The following is a 12551-nucleotide window of genomic DNA, read 5'->3' as shown; positions in this document are numbered from 1 at the left end:
TGCACAGAGAGTGAGGCAGCTAGCAGTGACTGATCAAAGTCATCAAGAGTTGCAAAGTGATGACAGGTAGCTATCACATGATAACAGCCAGGTGATGTGTTTCTCTCTATATGTCAAGGACATTTGGGCTGGCACAGTGAGTCAGCACTATGGCTGTGATAGGCTAGTAATCAATATATAAGAGAACAGAGTCCTTTACTTTTGGGGCTCCAGCTCTGCAAGTTGTCTGGTGAAGCACTTTGTCAGCCAGCATAATAAGTCTTGTATATGTATCCACCTGTAAATATTGTTTAGTACACTATTTGTACTAAAGCTTGGTGTGTCATGTCTTCTCTTGAACCTGCCACTGAGGCCAGTGCAACATAAGCAACCGTGACATGTTTTGCCTTGAGTCTGTTCCAAGCTATTGGCCTGACCACATGTGCTTTTCAGGAACAGTCCAGCTACTGCATACCAGCCTTAATTAGATAAGAGGCAGCAGGGTGTTCTATGCCGCTGTTGTTTGAAGCAAGATGTATGCCTAGTGCATGATCAACAAGCACTTTTAGGCTGTAACCAATCATAAGCTGCATGACACAATGTTTTAACCAATGAGAACCAGTTTGGTGTAGTGATTAAGAGCGCGGGACTCTAATCTGGAGAGCCGGGTTTGATTCCTCACTCCTCCACTTAAGCCAGCTGGGTGACTTTGGGTCAGTCACAGTTCTCTGGAGCTCTCTCAGAGCCCCGCCCACCACACAGGGTGTTTTGTTGTGGGGATAAAATGACATACTTTGTAAACCGCTCTGAGTGGGCATTAAGTTGTCTTGAAGAGCGGTATATAAATCAAATGTTATTATTATGTTATTACTAATTATAATAAAGTGTTCATCTATATAGTCTAATCATACCTGCAACTGTTTAGAATTTGCCAGCCACGCTTGCATACTTGTAGTTCTCCTGCAACTGTAGTTTAATAAACCAGTCTTTTCAGCCTACTTATCAGAGAGTGGAGTCATTTTTGCCACAACATCATCAAAGCTAGGGAAGCATATTATGATGTGGCATGTAGACGCAAATTCTACAGCAAATGAAACAAACCAAAAAAGAAATCCCCTCATCAAAAGCAGCATTCCATATTCTGTGAACAAGACTTTAATTCTGTGATTAAATGTACTTTATCCAGGGCTTTTTTTCTGGGAAAAGGGGTGGTGGAACTCAGTGGGTTGCCCTCGGAGAAAATGGTCACATGGCTGGTGGCCCCGCCCCCTGATCTCCAGACAGAGGGGAGTTGAGATTGCCCTCTGCACTGCAGGTGGAGGGCAATCTAAACTCCCTTCTGTCTGGAGATCAGGGGGTGGGGCCACCAGCCATGTGACCATTTTCAAGAGGTTCCGGAACTCCGTTCCACCGCAATCTAGCTGAAAAAAAGCCCTGACTTTAACAATCATTTATTATATAATTTAAGTCAGCCTGGCTATGGCAGTTCCTTTTTTATGAAGTGCAGAATGAAATGATGGTGCAGATAGCAGAAATGGCCACCTTGCATTTTTCCTCCTTAATTCCTGCAGTTGCTAGGGTTAGGCAATGAATTTGATGTTGTGATGCTATCACATTGAACATACCTAGTGGAGGTGGAGCAGGGCAAAATGTGTTGACATCATGACCAGAGGTGGCACAAACGTCATTGCACCAAACAGACCCCTTCTGACAGTCATGATTACTTCTGAGCCAAGCCTCGGATCTGCCACCTCACCTCCATCTGACACACTTGAAGCTGCCTTATATTGAATCAGACCTCTGGTCCCTCAAGGTCAGTCTACTCAGACTGACCGCTGCTCTACAGGGTCTGAGGTAAAAGATTTTCACATCACCTCTTACTTGGTTCTTTTTATCTGGAGATGCAGGGGATTGAACCTGGGTCCTTCTGCATGCCAAGCAGAGGCTCTTCCACTGAACCACAGCCCCTCTCCTGAGACAAGCATCTTTGCAGGCACTGAAATGGATTCTCCTCCCAGTGACATGGCTGGCCAAGTGAGGTCATCAAATAATGCTGGATGAATTAGGATCCCTATAAGGTTATACAAACGTGCACATGTGTTAATAACCTTGATAATGCAGAGTTAAACACCACTTTAAAAAAACTCACAGTGTTTATTTATACATGATTGATTTTAAGAAGATAGTTTCAGACGGGTAGCTGCGTAGGTAGAAGAGCAAGATTGGGGTCCAGCAGCACTTTAGAGACCAACTAGATTTGCAGGGTATGAACTTTCAAGTTCGATGTATTGTCGAAGGCTTTCACGGCCGGAGAACGATGGTTGTTGGGGGTTTTCCGGGCTGTATTGCCGTGGTCTTGGCATTGTAGTTCCTGACGTTTCGCCAGCAGCTGTGGCTGGCATCTTCAGAGGTGTAGCACCAAAAGACAGAGATCTCTGTCTTTTGGTGCTACACCTCTGAAGATGCCAGCCACAGCTGCTGGCGAAACGTCAGGAACTACAATGCCAAGACCACGGCAATACAGCCCGGAAAACCCCCAACAACCAACTTTCAAGTTCATTCCACTTAACCTGTGTCTGTGGTCTTTACCTTCTCCAGGTTGAGGATTTGTGTCAAACTGAATGCCTACAGGGGAGAGTCTGCCCGTTTGTTTGGTTTGTTCTCGATAAATGGCTCAAATATGCCCTGTTTTGGAAAGACAGGAAGCTTGAGTTTCCCAACCTTGAGCTCCTTTCTAAACTTTGGTCAGTGTCTTTGGGCTCGGTTGTAGATCTGAAACCATTCAGAATTGCTCCTGAAGTTCGAAGTCATAATTTATGTCTGAAACTCTGGGTTCATTAGAGTGCCTCACTGACTCTCTTTGCCTCCATCTGTATTCTGTCTCTGTGATACTTTCATAATCCCTTTGGGATGGTCTTTGAAGCAAATGTGGTTTGATTCTGCTCCCCAACACCTTCTTTTGTTTCAAAGGTCTTTATGGAGTCTGCTTGGGTGGTGTGAAGGGGGCAGTCCAGGGTGTTCTCATTCATTCCAATGGAGATTGTTTGTTCTGATGGATTTGACAGCCAAGAGCAGAATTGTAGCAGCAAACTTACCGCCGTTCCACATTAAAAGAAGCCTGCTGGGTGGATCTTCCCACAGAGGAAAGTCTAGTGGCTGTCACAGGTAGCTAAGATTTCTTAAGGAGACAAGATGCTGATGTTCCCAGAATTTTCCCTTTGAAATGAGTAGCCATTTGGGTCCCTGATCCAGCTCGGGAGAGAAAGTTTTAATCTTTCCATCCTTGTCATAGGGCTGGACCAGAACCACCTTGTGGAGCTTCTGTTTGTCCATTGAGGGAAATGTGCAGGTGCTTGTAAGTTTCCTCCAGTAGCGCTAGTAGCCGCTCTATGTGGCCCCCTTCTGGGCATGGCAAGAGAATGAGGAGGAAGGATCAAACCTGTTCTCCCTAGGTGTTATAGTCCTGTGCTGGACTAGAAACCCATACCACTGCTATTATTTTTTTAAAATAAAAGCCTGGTGTTTTGAACATGGACCTCTCAGCATCCACAATGTTATTTGTTGCATTGGGCAAGGACATTTTCCTGGTGCATCACTGAAGACCCACAGCATAGAGGAAACGTCAGCAGGGAAAAGTAAGAGCAGCCGATTTTTGTTTTAAAAAATCAGCCTGGCAGAGCCTGTATTTTTGGCTGTGTTAAGGTACAGAAAAAAGTAACCTTGTAAAAAGCCTTGGTGTCCTGCCCAGCTATTGAGATGACTCGCCGATATTATCATTTTCTTGGCTCCATCCCAACTACCAGGAATTCCCAATGCCCTTCAGTGTGCAAGAGAGCTGACGGTGATTTGAGTGCAAGGTAGGAAATCCTTATAATAGGATTAGCTTTCTGAGGAAGGGCCTGTCATTTAAAAAAATACATTTCATTTCGTTTTACTCTTGGAGATCTGGGCTGCAAAGACAGAGCGTTTTGTTCTGCAACCTTCTGACGATCCTCAGCAGATTTCTGAAAACGTCATTTGTGTGGATGCTCGCATGTTGCCCCTTTTGACACATTATGCATATGTGTTTTACAAGTGTTAGACAACATGTTGCAATCTATACTTCAACAGTTGTTCCATAGATATTCAACTGTGTATCCTATGCATTCCCTCTTCTCCAAAGAAATCTGGGAAACGGGCAAAGGAATTTGCCATTTGCAACATAAGCAACTTGCTACGTTTTAGGGAGAATTCTGGCTGGAATGAAATTCAGATGGATCCTTAACACCTACTTCATAACAAAGGCCAGCACACAATATGCGCAATCAAAGACAAAAAGGGATGTTGAACCCAAGAGTCCCTCCGACCTTTGGTGAGCCAAGGGTTTTCCGTCCAGGAATATTCATCTGTGTTTTTAGAATGCAAGCCGAGAAAGCAAAAAATACTAAGATGGACATAGCATCTCATGGCCATCTCTGTTCAATGCTAGGCATGAGAAGCGAACCTGTGAAAGAAAGGACGGACGCTGGGCTGCGCAGTCTGCAAAAACATCCCTAAAGGCAGGCTGCCAGGAGCTTTTTATAAAAATGGTGGACCGTATGTTCTTTTGGCTTGTAGACCATTGAAGAAGGACATGACACAGCATCAGATGTGCCAAAAAGGGAGAATGAAGGTCGTTGGTTTTGATCTTGTTCTTTTGCGGGACTTCTTTTCTTGATGTTCTAACCTACTCCAGCTGTCAAATCCCTAGAGCTCAACATAGGAAACAGTATGACTGAACAGAACCAAGGGGATGAACAAAACACAAAATATAGGGTTCAGTGCTGTGGCTCTGTTCCATTGACAATGGTGTTATATTCTGATTCAAAGAAGTTTTCCCTTTTGCATTAGGTTCTTTGTGCCAAAGTAAAACACCACTATTGCTCCAGAGGAATTAGCCATGTTAGTTTGTAGTTGCAAAATAGTAAAGAGTCCAGTAGCACCTTTAAGACTAACCAACTTTATTGTAGCGTAAGCTTTCGAGAACCACAGTTTTTATCAGATGCATGGAGGGTATGAAGAAACTGGCCAGAGATATATAGGTGGTGAGGGGAGTGGGGAGAGGGTGTAGGGAGAGAGGGCCTTATAAATGTAAATCAATTGCAAAAGTCATGAAAGAGGTGGAGTGCACAATCCAGGCAGGGTCTGACTCCCCCCTGCCCCATAGCTGAATCTGAATGGAATGCCTGAAGGCAGTTACTTCTGGTAATGAGATAACCGTCCAGAGTCTCTATTCAGTCCAAGTCTTACTGATATCCAGAAACCAGTAGGAGAACACTTCGATCTACCAGGACGTACCATTAAGGACTTAAAGTTCAACAGAAACATTTCAAAAACAGAATCCAACGGGAAACTACTGAATTGGAATTTATATGTAAATTTGACTCAGTCAGACTTGGAGTGAATAGAGACTCTGGATGGTTATCTTATTACTGAGCATTCATTCTGGTGGTTTTTTAAAAAAAATATTGGTTTTATGTATCAATTTGAACAGGATAATGCAGTCCCATGAAACAGACAGTATAGCTGCAAATCCCGAACCTAATCCTCAAATTGCAATCCGTTGTTGCACATGTAACCCCTGTGAGGTTAATTGGTTTAGCCCAGTGGGGTGGAGTCAGAAGCTAGAGGCAGGCTGCTGAGGAGGAGGCTGTTTGCTGGGGAGCTTAATAAATTATAAGCTCTTATCACCTTGAATAAGGGCTATAATTCCCAACAAGAAGCCTGAAGCCTGGGTACAGCTGCTTCAAATGGATGAGAGAGGACTCATCATCACTCCTTGGATGTGGAACTGTTTGCCTTTTCAAGGACATTGTTGACTTGGAGGGTTTTTTTGTATGGTTGCACTTAAGAGTTAATTTTTGTTAAAGTTGTATTTTATTAATTGTTAAAAAGTTTAAAAGGGAAAAAAGTTACTTCTTAAAATTTTGTGAAAGTTGCTTTCTAAGCCCCATAGAACCCATGAAAAGAGAAGTTACACACACACACACACACACACACACACACACACACACACACCAGCCTCAACACCACTCCAGATTAAAACGCCCAGCTTTCTCTCCCAATCAAACTGCAGCGCTGCTTCTTTTCTCACCCCTTCCACTGTACAGCTTGGTATCAGACTTCACCCCATGCAAGTGAACTGCTCATTCAGAAAAACATCGGTAGACTTTAAGAAAGATTAAACCTTTCTCAGCAGCTACCGGACTGCTCACTCACAGTGATAAAACCAGCCAATTTTTTTTTTAAAAAAACACCCTTAAAAAAATCTGAAAGTCGTCTGTTCTCTGCAAATGCAAGATGGCCACTTGCATTTAAACAAGAGGGGGTGAAAATTTTCAGAGACCCTTAAGACTTCGATAAACTGGTCACACTTGGCAAAAGAGGTACAATGTTCTCTTTGTGATACTTAAGAACAAAAGATATGGGGAAGCTGGGCCCACAGCATTCTGGGAGTGGAACTAGGGAAGTGGAAAACCTACAGGGTTTCCTATAAGCGCCATTCACCAGCTGGTGCTTGCTAGAACATATCTAATTGGGACCAAGGGAAAAATCAGGGCGTAATGTAACTAATCTCCTTGGTGACTTCTGCTCTGACGCTTACAGCAGAAGCTGGATACAGCAGATGGTCCTGGTAGATGCTCCCATAGATAGATATCCGTTACTGACATTATTCAGTGATTCATCTAAGATGGGAAGGGCATCTAATGTAACGTGTGTTGAGGCCTTATCCTTCTCACCTACTAAATAAAGCAATATCATTCAGTTCTAAGATGTCCATGAAAAGGGGCTGTGGGGAACCATATCAGAGGAAGAATCAAGGAAGATTTTTGCTAAACAACTGCATGGAAATAACAAAGCTATAAGTAGGGGCCTGTGAGAATCGCGGGGGGGGGGCGCTGCTGGGAACCATTCCAGGCTCCCCCCCTACATTTCTAAGGTGTGGCAATGGTGGGGCGGACGGAAGGAGGGGAGAAGAGGCACCCCATTCCCCGGGCTTCTCTTGCTCCCATCTCTCCCACCCCTTATTCTTACGCACTTCCTGCTGCCACCCTTTCTTTGTCCCTTTTAACTCTTCTTCCCCCATTCTGTCACTCTTCCTTCCCCTTTTTCCATATCTCGCTTCCCCCTTCTCCCCTGCCCCATTCACCGTCACTCTATTTCTGTCCCTGGTCTGTTATTTCCCATTACCTCACCCCTTATGTTTTTTCCCTCTCGCCAACTCACCTTGTCTTCCCCCCTGCTGATCTCTTTCTCCTCCCCCCCCCTTATCTTTCCCCTCTCCTAGCCCCCCCCAATCTGTCTTTCTGACCTTTGGCCAGTGATGCCTGATCCCAGTCCCCATATACTTTAGGTCATTGGGAGGTGGCAGGGACTCAACATGGTGCCATGGAGAGGTGAGGGCTGCTCTAGAGTTTGCCAGGGCTCCAGAATCTGCAGTCGCAGCAGCCTGCATTGGCATGGCATCAGGACTCGCTGCCTCTCCCAGCCTCAGGGGCTCTCACTCCAACCATGCACAGCCTTGGCACAAAGTGCTGTGGTAGCACCCAGGCCAGGCAAAGATGAGGGCCGGCAGCCTGGACGGTTATATCTGTGGTAAGTTACCTCCCCCCGCCCCACACACACACCTGCCCAAAAAAGTTCAGTGAATTTGCACAGTGAATTGTTCTTGTTTGGGGGGTGACCCCCCCCCCACACCCCCTTTTTCTACTTTCAGATTTTTCTGCCATCCTGGAGGTCTCTCTTGTATCTGTGGGTTTAAGTGCCCTGGCGGGGGGGGGCACTTTGCTACTAGTATAGGGATAGGCCCACCTGACTCCCCTGAACTGCTATTGGTTTTATTTTTTGTAATACTTTTTATTTTATTAATAAGATTAAAAGCCCAATAAAAAGGGCAGAGAAAGGAGAAATGAAAGAAAATGGAATAGAAAGAGAAAAAAGAACGAAAACTAAAGAAAAATAATACATATTCCGTTTTCCATTTTCCTCTAAAATAACTATCATATCTTTATACACATTATACCTGTAGTATACCTTTAAGTGAATTTGAACCCTTTACCCACATATTTTCCCACTGGTCCATTTGTCTATTATACCCAAAACATTTAGCCTATTTTACCAACGATCTTTCACCCATTCTTCTTCCATTTCAAATTTCAACAGAAGTTTGTACATTTTGGAAATGTGTTCAGCATTTGTACAAAGCTCTTTTCCAAACTCTGAGACATTTCACACTCGCTTTTTACAGCGTATCCGCACCTGACTCGCATCTCATGCTTGCAGACTTTTCACATTACAAGGGTAGTCATGGGACACCGTTCCGCAGCAGGTCCGTGTTTTCTCCGACGTTTCTTCCTGCGGAGATACCGCGATTTTATTTTGAATTCGCTGCCCACTCGGTGTTGATCCGAATAATGCCAGTGTGAAATGTTTTGTCCTCTTTTTGCCTCTCTCCCCCCCCCATTCTTGTCCTCTTGCGCTGATTGGTCTGTTCATCTAACCAGACCCACAGTCCTCGGCTCTCCTGTCCACTCTATCCGCCATTTTTTCCCCCGATTGTGAGCATGACATTTCAGCGATTTTCGTTTGAACCGTCTGCCGAAAGATCAGGTCCTCTGAATAAATAACCAGGATCATATTTAAACCTTGGTCGCTGTACTGTGATGTCTGTGTTCAGCATGCACTCACACACTTGTATTAGGCGCCTGCAACTCACGTATGAATCCCACCCATGCCCCAACTTAAACGAGCAACCGTGCACGGGGGACTCCTCTCAGCTATATTCCACCGCTGTATTAAAGGGGGGGGGGGTTAATGAGCTTTCTTTTGCAAGAGGGGCGCTAAGCTTAAGAAAGGCGCGCCTCAGAAGACAGCGGTTATGGCTGGGAAACCAGAATCAATCGTAGCCTAGGAAGAGAAGACTCAAACCCTTCTCTAGCTTGCCTGCTGACACTGCCAGGCTTTAAAAAAAAAAAAAACGGCCAAACGTTTCCACGCATGCGTGCTTTTTTTGTTTGTTTTGGCTTTTAATTGAGAGCCCGGAAATACCGCGGCTAAGACGGGGTATCTCGGATAATGTGAAAAAAATCTTGGGAGGCTGATTCGGGGATTCGTACAGGTGTGAAAGGACAGGGGGGAAATCCACCGCAACCTCCATCGGCGCAACCTCAACTTGACGGCGCGGTAAACACCGAGTGCAAAATGTCTCTCTGTCTTTTCGTAGTCAAAGCTCCGTAATTTTTATCTGATTTAAACCTTTCTAGTAAATGTGCTTTGAAGAACCTTCAACATTTATAACCTTTAGCTATTAGATCTTCCCTTGTTTTCAATTTACAGTTTCCCTGTGAGAACTCTAATAATTCTCCATAAGTCAACCATCTCTGTTTAGTTGTCATTTCATCTCTATAAAAGCTGCTGTTAGTTTTAGTGAGAAAAGGTTTCTGTCTTTAACTGGTTAAAATGGAAATGCAGGGAAGATAAAACATTCCTCTTGCATTCCATGATACCAACCCAAATTGAGTCTCCGATGGCTGCTCTTCAAGTTTCACTATATCTTGTGAAAGCTGTTTGTGGATCTCCCTCTTGACATGTAACCAAATGTTCAGTCTGGGTAGCAACATGGTAATTTTGGATTTTTCAATTTCTCTATTAAGATTAGGACTAGGGTTGCCAGCTTCAAGGTGGGAAATTCCTGGAAATCTGGGGGGTGAAACCTGGAGAAACCTGGAGAAAGTGGGGTTTGGAGAGGGAAAAGATCTTAGCATGGCATAATTTCATACAGTCCACCCCCCAAAGTAGCCATTTTCTCCAGGTGAACTGATCTCTGTGGCCTGGAGACCAGATGTAATTCTGGGAGCTCTCCAGCCGCTACCTGGAGGCTGGCAACCCCAATTAGGGCTTTTTTATGATGGTACACACCGGTAATGAGATCTGGCACTTTTGGGGGGCGTTCTCCCAAGTTCTGATCCTCACATGATGTCCCACCTGATTCAGTCACAGTAATAGAGAGTAGACCCTCATTGGATAACTGTAGAGGGAGAGGAGAATTAGTGGAAATCAGTACAACCTTATATATGAATACTGGCACTTTTTAAACTAAAAAGCTTGCTTTACACTATCGCTCTCTTAATGAACTCCTTCTGATCTATGCAAATACAGGCCTAAAGTACAGAATTTGGAATAAATTTGGGAAATGTACCAAATTTTATGTGATAATTTGGGAGTAGGCCCCCACCCCATGAATCTCTGAGCCTGTGATGCGGGAGTACCTGGCATCTCTAGTCTTGGTCCATTTTAATAAGCATTATGTTCAGAGCTATGAACGGATGCCTTCCTTCTTAGAAATATCACCACTTTCACTCTCCCCCTTTCATCCTTCTTCAGGTGTTAACATATTTCGCCTAAGCCAGAATTTCTCAAAGTTTAGGCATATTTCGGTGACAGCCCAGGGATACGTAGGTTTTCTTCTCCCCATACCATAGAGAAAATGTGGTGGTAATTCAGACATATGTGAATCTCTCCCCATACCATAGAGAAATTTCAAAAGTCTTTTTAGAATTAGATCTAAATGTTGAAATTCCTCAAATGTTCCCAGACGTTTCACTAATGAGTTAGAAATCATAGATTTCACTGTTATGTTGCCTTACATATTATCTGTTGCTTTAAATATGCACTCCTATATCCTACCTGTGCTTTATGTTGTTCAATGTAAGTCCTAGAATTGATTATGTTCTGTTTCAGCAATTCCTCAACCCCATACTGGATCCTTGCTAATACTATCTCTTTGTAAACTTAGATCCAGAGGAGTTAGCCGTGTTATAGAAAAGAGTCCAGTAGCACGTTAAAGACTAACCAACTTTACTGTAGCTTATGCTTTTGAGAACCACAGTTCTCTTTGTCAGATGCATCTGATGAAGAGAACTGTGGTTCTCGAAAACTTATGCTACAGTAAAGTTGGTTAGTCTTTAAGGTGCTACTGGACTCTTTTCTATTAAACTTATATTCTTTTACCCTATGACATTGTTTATGGAAATGTTCTTGATACTGTGTGGAAATGCCTGCCCTTGTCCTTTCCACTAATTGTACTAATCTCACACTATGTAATCCGCCTTGAGTCTCAGTGAAAAAGGTGGAATATAAATAATGTAAGTAAGTAAGTAAGTAAGTAAGTAAGTAAGTAAATAAATAAATAAATAAATAAATAGATAGATAAATAGATTGGAACTTGAATAGTTACTTTGAGTAACTTGTTTTCACAAATTTGGTGAGCAGAAGATCCTCCAGAGTTGGGGACGAACCAATAATAACACGGTTTCATCTGCCCGTCTTCTTTGTTCACACACATTGGTGTCAGGACCAGGGCTTTTTTTCAGCGGGAACATGGTGGAACGGAGTTCTGGAACCTCTTGAAAATGGTCACATGGCCGGTGGCCCCACCCTCTGATCTCCAGACAGAGAAGAGTTTAGATTGGCCTCCACGCTGCTCCAGTGGCACAGAGAGCAATCTAAACTCCCCTCTGTCTGGAGATCAGGGGGCGGGGCCACCAGCCATGTGACCATTTTCTCTGAGGGCAACCCACTGAGTTCCACCACCTCTTTTCCCAGAAAAAAAGCCCTGGTCAGGACTATTATGCAGATTAGGTGCAAAACAGGGACACTGAGATAGCTGTCATCTGAAGATCATTTTACAACAGCCCACAAAATTCATGCAAACTTTATTTCAACTTTACATGATTATACTGAAGCTAAACACTTCCCAGCAATTTTGCTCTGGCCCTGACATAGAACGGATCTCATCTACTCAAACTGCCCCAAGTTGCTTTTTGGGATCATGAACGTTTTAGTTAATATCTATGCCTTGAAAAAGTAAACACTTTAATATGATGTTTATGAATATTAAAAGCTCTAGTAGTTTGCAAAAAAAAAAGCTATTTGAAGGTCTCCTTACACCCCCCTGTTAAAAGCTTCAAGGTTATAATCCCTATGAAAAGTACAAATTACTTTTTCCATCAAGTTGAAACAGCTTGGCAAGTGCAAAGTGAGAGATTTCTCACACACCCCTACTGTTCCTCATAGATGATCTATTAAAGTGTACTAGGTGTTGCTCAGCGTTAGGAATAGGTTAACCCTAACCATAAGAGCCCTATGTGGTAGTGGTAATAATGGTTAGAGTGCCCAAGTAGGATCTGGGAGACCCAAGTTTGAATCCCCCCTCTGCCATGGACAGTTGCTGCATGACCTTGGGTCAATCACAGACTTTCACCCTAACCTACCTCACAGGGTTGCTATTTTGCAGATAAAATGGAGGAGAAGACAACAATTTAGCTGCTTTGGGTCCCTATTGGAGAGGAGGTGGGGTAAAAATGAAGTCAATAAATAAAAATAAATCAGATTCATCTAGCCACTTGTTTCCCATAGTCAGCCCCGGCGCCAGGGTTTCTGGCGCTGGAGGCCAGTCTCGTGCGCGCGCTCTGTGCGCGCGCCCCGGACTGCATAATGATGTCATCACATGATGAAATCCTCATGCAGTACCGCTGGTGGGTGGCTGGGGCGGA

The sequence above is a fragment of the Eublepharis macularius genome, chromosome 3 (assembly GCF_028583425.1).
Source record: "Eublepharis macularius isolate TG4126 chromosome 3, MPM_Emac_v1.0, whole genome shotgun sequence".
NCBI classification, from domain to species: domain Eukaryota; kingdom Metazoa; phylum Chordata; class Lepidosauria; order Squamata; family Eublepharidae; genus Eublepharis; species Eublepharis macularius.
Note: the sequence above shows the minus strand (reverse complement) of the source record.